General features: G+C 36.2%; 1 long non-coding RNA gene across 2 annotated transcripts; it reads right to left on the minus strand.

The window, feature by feature from the left end:
* Positions 1-288: 288 nt before the first annotated feature.
* LOC138760021 (uncharacterized) lies at positions 289-8,319 on the minus strand. Of its 2 annotated transcripts, none has more exons than XR_011355333.1 (4): positions 8,109-8,319; positions 3,752-3,856; positions 3,010-3,081; positions 289-489 (listed from the first exon to the last, which is right to left on the minus strand). It is a non-coding gene; the product is annotated as an uncharacterized lncRNA (long non-coding RNA). The 2 variants fall into 2 exon arrangements; XR_011355334.1 differs by lacking the exon at positions 8,109-8,319 and adding an exon at positions 7,466-7,592.
* Positions 8,320-8,787: the final 468 nt, after the last annotated feature.

The following is an 8,787-nucleotide window of genomic DNA, read 5'->3' on the forward strand; positions in this document are numbered from 1 at the left end:
CTCTTCCCCCTCTGTACCGATCACCCAAAGCACTGAATCGCTTCCTCCTCCGACTCCTCACCCGAAACTTGTAAATCATAAAATAAAAAATACAACTAAAAGAAAAGCCATATACATACATGACATTTTGTAAATAATACCTCCCAGAATTCCCGCCCCTACATTAACACACCAAACTACCCCTCCACATCCCATCTAAACTACCCCCAAAAGAAAAAGGAATAGAAAGAGGAAATCGCATAACATAAAACTTTTAATTATATGATATGTTTCAGAGCAATAGCAACAATGAGAGAAAGGAGATTAATAATTCATCCCCATATATTCCAAATATGGGCTCCACGCTTTCCAAAAAATGAATAGTTATTACATAAATTATATTTTATTTTTTCCAACGGAATGAAAGATCTCATTTCCAAATGCCATGGCTGAATACGCAAATTTTTCTAATTTTTTTTCCAGGTAATTGCCAAACATTTTCGAGCACAGCTGAAGACAATATATATAAAAAACAATTTGAAATTTATGTAATTTTAACTCAAAACTCATCTTCTTAATATATGTCAACAAAAACACTGAAGGATCAAATGGAATTTTCCATTTCAAAATAGCTTCTAAAAGTTCCTTAAATATATTCCAAAAAGGTGTCACTGTCTCACATAGCTTAAAATTATATAAAAAGGAACCAACTTCCTTATGACATTTAAAAAAATAAATCAGACGAAATAAACTTATATTTCCTTAATTTCTCCAGGGTTAAATATAACTGATGAGGAAAATTATAGTGAACCAATCGGTTCCTTAACATAAACAATTTTATTCGTATTATCCTCACATAGGTTCATACAGTCATCCTGAGAAATAGATATAGGCAATTCTTTTCCCGATTTTAATTTAGATTTATAAATTTCCGGCTTAAGCATTTTATTCTGCTGCACAGCATACAACTCAGATATAAATCCTTTCGGGCACCATAAGTAAGTAACATTTCAAATTTAGATAATCTCCGTAACCATAACGTACACCCAAAATTATCTAACAATAATGCTTTCATTTGATAATAAAAAAGAGTATTGGAAGATACATCATATTTCTCTTTCTTTCTTTGAAATGAAATAAAATGTCCTGATGCATAACAATCTTCTACCAATTTGATACATTTCTGATCCCTCAACTTCAAAGGTTGATTTTTTTTGTATTTTTTATTAATTAGTAATAAATTTTACAGACATACTAAAAAGTACAAATGAAAAAAAACATACAAAAAGTTTCCCTGTTTTTATCCGCACCCCCACACTATTCCCTCTCTCCCCTACAAAGTAACCCTAATAAAGTATATTGGAGTTAACATTTATATGGTCGATTATTTATTTATTTCTGTGCTGGGTGCTCTCTCTTGCAACAAAAACCTTATTGCACTATTAAACTCATTTATTTCTTATATGGACCCCATATGTTAATTAAAAAAGAATAATTATCATGCAAATTGTAAGTTATCTTTTCCAATTGAATACATAATCTCAACTCAGGATGCCATTGCTGTATACTTAACTCAATTTCATTTTTTCAGATAATTGCTATGCATTTTCAAGCCACTGCCAGGGCTAATCAAATAAATGCAAGTTGAAATTTCTCCAGTTTTTAAACCAAAATCAAGGTTATGCTATATCCAAGTAAAAATAACATCGGGTCAAATTCCATCTTAAACTTAAACAATCCTTCCAAAAATTCCAAAATTCTACGCCATAAAATTTTACTTTTTGACATAACCAAGCTGAATGCAAAAAAACAACCAGTCTCTTTACCACATCTAAAACATAAATCTGATTAACTAAAAGAGTCTTTCTTTAAATTCTCAGTTTTTAATTATAACTGATGAGGAAAATTATAACGAATTAGTCTATACCTCACATTTATCAATGGAGTCATACTATCTTCACACATAATCATTCCTTCTTCCTTATATATTTGAATTGCTAAATCTTCCCATTTCCCTCTTGATTTATACAAATCTGGTTTCTTCGTTTTACGTTCTAACAAAGCATATATTTCTGAAATAAATCCCTTCTCACCTGCCTCTGTAATTAAAGGTCCAAAATCTGACATCATAGATAAATTCAATTCCTGTCAGAAATTGTTTAGCAATAAAGCACGTACTTGATATTATGCAAATAGCATATTTGATTTAATTCCAAACTTTTACCTAAGTCCATTAAATAAAAGGAAAGATCCAGCTTCATAACAATCCTATACCAGTTTAATGCCCTGGCATTCCCATCATTTCAAACTTAGATTATTCTTTGATAAAAAAAATAGTGTCTTTTGTTATAATGGAGCTTTAGCTGAAATTGTATTTTTAGTTCCCAGAATTTGATTCCTATTATACCAAACCTCCAATAAATTGTTCAACACTGGCAAATGATAATTTTGTTAAAGAGAAGGATTCCATTTATAAATCAATTGATTTACATTTTGTTCTCAAAGTTCAGCCACCGCCACTTTAGCCCAGATGAAGAGACATCGATCCTATTAATAAATTTTAATTGGACTGCTTCATAATAATTTTGAAAATATGGCAGTTGTAATTCCCCTAAGGCATACCTCCAAGTCAGTTTCTTTAATGACACTCTTGCCAATTAACGCTTCCACAGAAAAAAATCGTACCAAAGATTTAAATAATTAAAAATTGTCTTTGGAAGTTTCAGGGAATTGATTGGAATAATTTGCATAATTTCGTGGAAAAATATTCATCTTTATACAATTAACACGTCCCATCCATTTTTTGTGTGAAATCTTTCCATCTATTCAAATCATATTTAATTTTGCTCAATAAAGGTAAATAATTTAATTTATATAAATGTTGATTTTCAACACCTAAAACAATCCGTAGATATTTAATCTTATCAGACCACCAAAGTCGAATCATTTCTTTACAAAATGAGTAGTCCTCTGCTACCAACGGCATAATTTCACATTTATCCCATTTAACCATGTAACCCAAAATTTTACCTAATTGTTCCAATCGTGTTTGCAGGTGGCCCAACGATTGCTCAGGATATGTCAAATACACCAAGACATCATCTGCAAATAAAGTAAACTTATATTCCTCCGCATTTACCATAATACCTTTCATATTTTCATACAGTCTCATCTTTTAACCAATGTTTCGATGACCAATGCAAATAGGGTTGGTAACAAATGACAACCCTGGCTAGTTGATCTAGTTAATGAAAATGAAGAAGATATTTGTCCGTTTGTCACCACACTAGATGATGGATTTTTATATTATGGCTTCACCCAACCAGTAAATAATGGTCCCAATTAAAATTTTTCTAGTACTTTATATTAAAAATTACACTCCACTCTATCAAGCGCTTTTTTTGAATCAAAATCCATTACCATTGGTTAGTTGAGTTGCTCTCCAGAGACATTAATCAAATAGATAAATTTAACAATATTATCCTCCGAATATCTTCACTTAATAAATCCAGCCTGATAAACATGAACCAATTTCGGAAAAAAAACTTATCTAATCTATTCAAAAGATGGTTTGATCATTCAATAAAGAAATTGGTCGATAAGATCCAACTTTTAATGGAACTCTATCTGTTTTGGTATTACAATAACTAATGCTTTAGATAAAGTTTCTGGAAATGAACCGATTTCAGTAGCCTGCTTCACACTACTCAATAACACAGGGAATAATATATCAAAGAACTGTTTATAAAGTTCAGAGTAAAATCATCCTCACATGGGGATGTCCAGCGAGGCATAGATTGCAATGCGTCTTTGTTTTCCAACTCATTAAATGGAACATCTAACTCCTTAATCCCTCTATCTTCCAACGATGGCATATCTAAATTAGACAAAAATATATCAATCTGATCGTTAATATGAACAACTTCGGAAGTGTATAAATCGTTATAAAATGAACGAAAGTCATAATTAATCTCCTGAGGTTAATAGGAAACAGTTGTGTATTTGCTTAGAGCATTGATAGCCCTTGTAATCCGTTATATTTTCAATTGCCAAGCCAGAACCTCATGTGAACGTTCACCTAAATGTTTAGTTCTCTGCAATAATTTCACAAAATTGACAAGTATTTAAAGTTTTATATCATAATTGTAACTTAATAAATGAACGTTTTAATTTTCCATTAAGTCCTTTTGTGATTCTGTTTTCCAATTTTTCAATGTTCTTCTCCAGATCTTGGATTTCCATTGAATATTGTGTCTTATCTTTGGATGAATAACTACTAATATGGCCCCTCAAGTAAGATTTCAAAGCATCCTATAACATAACCTGAGAGTGTACAGACCCTACATTTATTTGCAAACAGTTTTTATATGTTTCAATATGAATTCAACAAATTCAGGTCGTTTCAGCAATCTTGTATTAAATCTCCAATGATATGTGGTTTCAGCTCTGTCAGAACCTGTACAGGAAAGCGATAATGAAGAGTGATAAGACAATATCCTACTTTTATATTCAGCCAGTATAAATCTATCTTGTAAGTATAATTGTGCTGATACTAAATATAAATCAAATTTGAAAAAAAGCTAATGTCTGGCCGAATACAAAGAAATGTCTTGCTCTGTCGGATTCAACTTCCTCCAAACCTCTACCAAATTCAGCTCAATCATTATTATTGCCGATTGTTTAGCCATCTTTTGTTATACCCAGCGTTTTTGGAGATTTCTCAAATAAGGGGTCCAAACAGCAATTAAAATTCTCCCGAACCAATTTGACTGAATAAAATTTAAAAAATAGCTTCCATCATAACACCTCATCGTCCACATTAGGTGCATACATTTTCATCAAATTCCAAGCCTCTGAAAAGGTCTTGCAGTTTACCACTAGCACTCTACCTGTTGTTGCAAAAATAGAGTCTAATGTAAAAAATAGTAACATATTTCCCTTTGGAATTAAAATACGCTTCTGGAGTCCCTGTTCTATCAAATGTGATTCCTGTAAGGAAAGCAATATCAATCTTTGTGTACTTAATGTAAGTTAATACTCATTTATTACATTGGGTTATTAAACCCATTAACATTAAAACTGTTCTCTGGAGAGTGGAAGGCAGATGGATGGACCACCGTGTTGACTTTATTATGCAAGAGGAGCAAATGGAAAATGCAGAAAGAACAGAGGATCTGTGGATTGAAAGTATTCTGTCTGGAGGTGTGTGGCCACTGGAATTCTGTAGAAATCTGTTCTGGAACCACAGCTCTTTGTGATTTTTATAAATAACCTCAACGAAAAAGTAGATAGATTGGTCAGTTGGTTTTGAAAGGATACAAAGGTTGGCTATGTTGTGGCTATTGTTGAATGCTACATTTGGTTACAGCATAATATAGGGTTAAGCTGAAAACTGACAGACGGAATTCAATGCAGTTGCTGCATTTTGTTCGGTCAAACATGTAGGCAGAGTACATGGTGAATGAGAGATTACTTAACTGTGTGGAATGAGAGAGAGAGGGGGAGAGAGAGAGAGAGGGAGAGAGGGAGAGAGGGAGGGAGGGAGGGAGGGAGGGAGGGAGGGAGGGAGGGAGAGAGGGAGAGAGGGAGAGAGGGAGAGAGAGAGAGAGGGAGAGAGGGAGAGAGAGAGAAATCAGATGTGCTTGCAGCTCATTGTACCTTTCCATTCCTCATCACTCTCTTTTGATTCTTCTGTCATCTGTACCTCTTGCATAATGGCACAGTCGGGTATACAGCATGTCCTGAGTGGTGCTGGTGTTTTCTGATGGTTGCTGCGCACCTCCAGCAGCGCTCCCTGAACATGTTTTCATTGTTTGGGTGAATTTTGCCTGTGATCACCTGCACACAGCCTTTACAGAGCTTTCGGCTCAGAAGTGTTTGTGATCACATATGTGGATGTGATGCAACTGGTCATCACACTTTGTACGAAACAAATGTAGAATTTTTCTCAGGTCTCCACACATCGACTTTCTGCAAATTACAGAGGAAGTGAAGACGCTGACGTTCTCTTTTTCACGATGATCTTAGCACGTTGTTTCTCGGAAAGGTCCTCCGAGGGAGTGAATGCCAGTCATTTAAATTTGCTGACATCTTCCATCTCTGATCCCCAAATTTGCACTAGACGGCACACCTCTTAATTTACTTCCCTAACATCGCATTTGACATGGTGAAATTGAGAAAGCGGTTGCCGTTAGAACATTATTTAGACATGATTTCAATTTCTTTCCATTGTGGTGACTCATAACACCTCCTTTTATAGTGCATTACTGAGATATCATAAGCAGATTTGTTAGGAGCCCAGAGGACTCCAAAACCCAGCAGCAATATTCACTAAGGCAGATGGTTGCATAAGCAAAAGTTGTTTTTAATTATCTTTAAACATGAAAATAGAATCACATTTAAACTTATCACTATTGAGTTTCTAATTGTATGCACACATGTAGGTAGTCTCACGACCCCATCTTCCAAAATTGGACATTTTACAAACTTGCCAGCTGTCCTTTTCCAGTCCCAGATACTTCTGCTGGCTGTTACATTGTACAAGTGATCTCTTTGACTCTTCCTCTCTCCCTCACAAACTCGCACACAGATTGAAAAGCCTGCTTTACTCTCTCTCCTTGCAAAACCGCATGATCCTGTTACATCAGCAAGACCTCTTCCAGATAGCAGCGGCTCTGACATGTTTTTTTTTTCACTTGTTGCCTTTTGTTAGCAACAATACATAACTTAAGTCTCTTGAGCTCTCTGAAAAGCTCTTGCAAAAGATCTGAGTTCCCGCTATGTCTCTCATGGTGCAGACCTCCAGTATTTCAAATATAATCTGTTTTAAAGTGTTTATATATGACGTACTCTAATATCCTTTTCCCAATCTATGTCCCAAAACATATCTATATACTCTGTATACTCTGTCAAAGATTTGTAAATGGTGCCATTTTCGCAGAAAATCCAGTTCATAGGGTCTGTCAGTATCCCTCTTCTGTTCCGCTGCTGACGGTGATTGTGGAGTAGATGTACAAGCCGATCCGCATTGATTGTGGGAGGCAAATGATGAATTATAGGATTAATTGTACAGCTGGGCATTGAGCCCCAGATCTTGAAGTTTGATGATTAGATTCTTGGGAATAATTGTGTTGAATATCGAGCTGTAGTCAATAATGCCCATAAGGCAGTACGCTGGTCAATGACCTGTGTCAGTGTGGCAGCGGGTCATTGACCGGAGTAACTTCAGGCAGATTATTAACCAGTTTCACTGTGAGTAATGTTCATTAACCATAGTCATAGTGGGAAGAAGGTCATATTCCAGGGTACAGTGGACTGAAGGACATTAACTATGGCCAATGTGTGATAGGGTCATCGACTATGGTACAGTACGCTGACGGTAAATGACCGCGATCACTGGGGACATGAGGATAGTGTTGATGGCCGGACTGCGTAGTGCATCTTCACGACAGGTGTGTTTGGAACGGATGAAAATCGGGAACATTACCTGTAACCTCACATATATTCCAACACTTGTGCTACTCAATATTTCACATGACCACTTGTGGATGTTGACATTAACTCCACGAAGTGCGATACCAGGCACAGAGAGTGCGAGAATCTCGTGACTCCTCAGCCTGGGACACTTTATGAACAAAATGTAATAATTGGGAGACCGAATATTTTAACGCGCTCTTCAAATGTTCCCTCAATTATGACTGAGTCACCACGTAAATAAACGTGTTGTGAAGCAGTTAAGTTTGCTCAACAACAAAAAAAAAGCAACATCATAAAATATATGTTCTAAATCATTCCATTGATCAACGATTGCTGTGATCTGGTAATAGGTAAATTGTGCGACCGACGTCACCCTCAGGAGGATGAGTCTGCCGGAGAGGGTGAAGATTAAAGCCATAGACTTTCTCCTGCTCTCCATCTCGGGGTCCTTGTGCGTGACCCTCCTCTGCTCTCACCCCTCAGCACTTTACGGACGCGATTGGTCTTAATAACGTGTTGGACTGTCAGAGCGTTAAGCACCAGATAGAGTGGGTTTAATTGTGTATGAAACCAGTGAAATGCTGTCCAAGCAACATCAGTATAGTAACTTAGTTTAACAAAAATGAAGCAGGGTACATTGTCGGTCACGTTACCAGGTTCATCTGTGAAGTAGAAGGGAATATTTATCAGAGAGAAGACAACGCTAGTTGAAGGTAGAATCAAAACTGCAGTTTTCTCGGTGCAATATTTGGTTTTCAACTTCTGGCATCAAATGACGACAAACCTATCAATGGTGAACGCAACTGTTAACCAGACTGAGAAGTCCCTAACAACACCAATCAAGATGAATCTTAAAATGGACTCATGGGTAATATTCAGACAGCTGACGGGGAAATAACGATCATTGATCCGAAACAATATGACGTCAAAGATTATGAAGAATAGACCCGCCGTTGCCATGGAAGGCCGAATTTTCCCAGAGACAGAATTGCAATCGCCATAACATTCACTGGAGTAAATACAATATGGAGAAATTATTTTTGATCGGATACGGACTCTCCGGTTCAGAACACAGGATACAATGTCACCACTGAAATAACCCAGAAAGTTTCTGCTCCGATGTCAGATACAAACTTTCAAGTTCGAGGCGAAAACTCATCCCTTCCTGCAAGACCATATAATTTTTATTGTTCCCACCCTTCTTTTTGGCATTGATGGAACCTAAACACGACGTCGGACCAATGCGCTCCTGAAACTCAGGATCGCCACGGAAGTCAGGGAAGCTTAAGAGGTAAATAAAAATGGCCCAATGCCTGTTAACTACGCATTCTG

This window comes from Narcine bancroftii, chromosome 4 (assembly GCF_036971445.1).
Source record: "Narcine bancroftii isolate sNarBan1 chromosome 4, sNarBan1.hap1, whole genome shotgun sequence".
Taxonomy (NCBI): Eukaryota; Metazoa; Chordata; class Chondrichthyes; order Torpediniformes; family Narcinidae; genus Narcine; species Narcine bancroftii.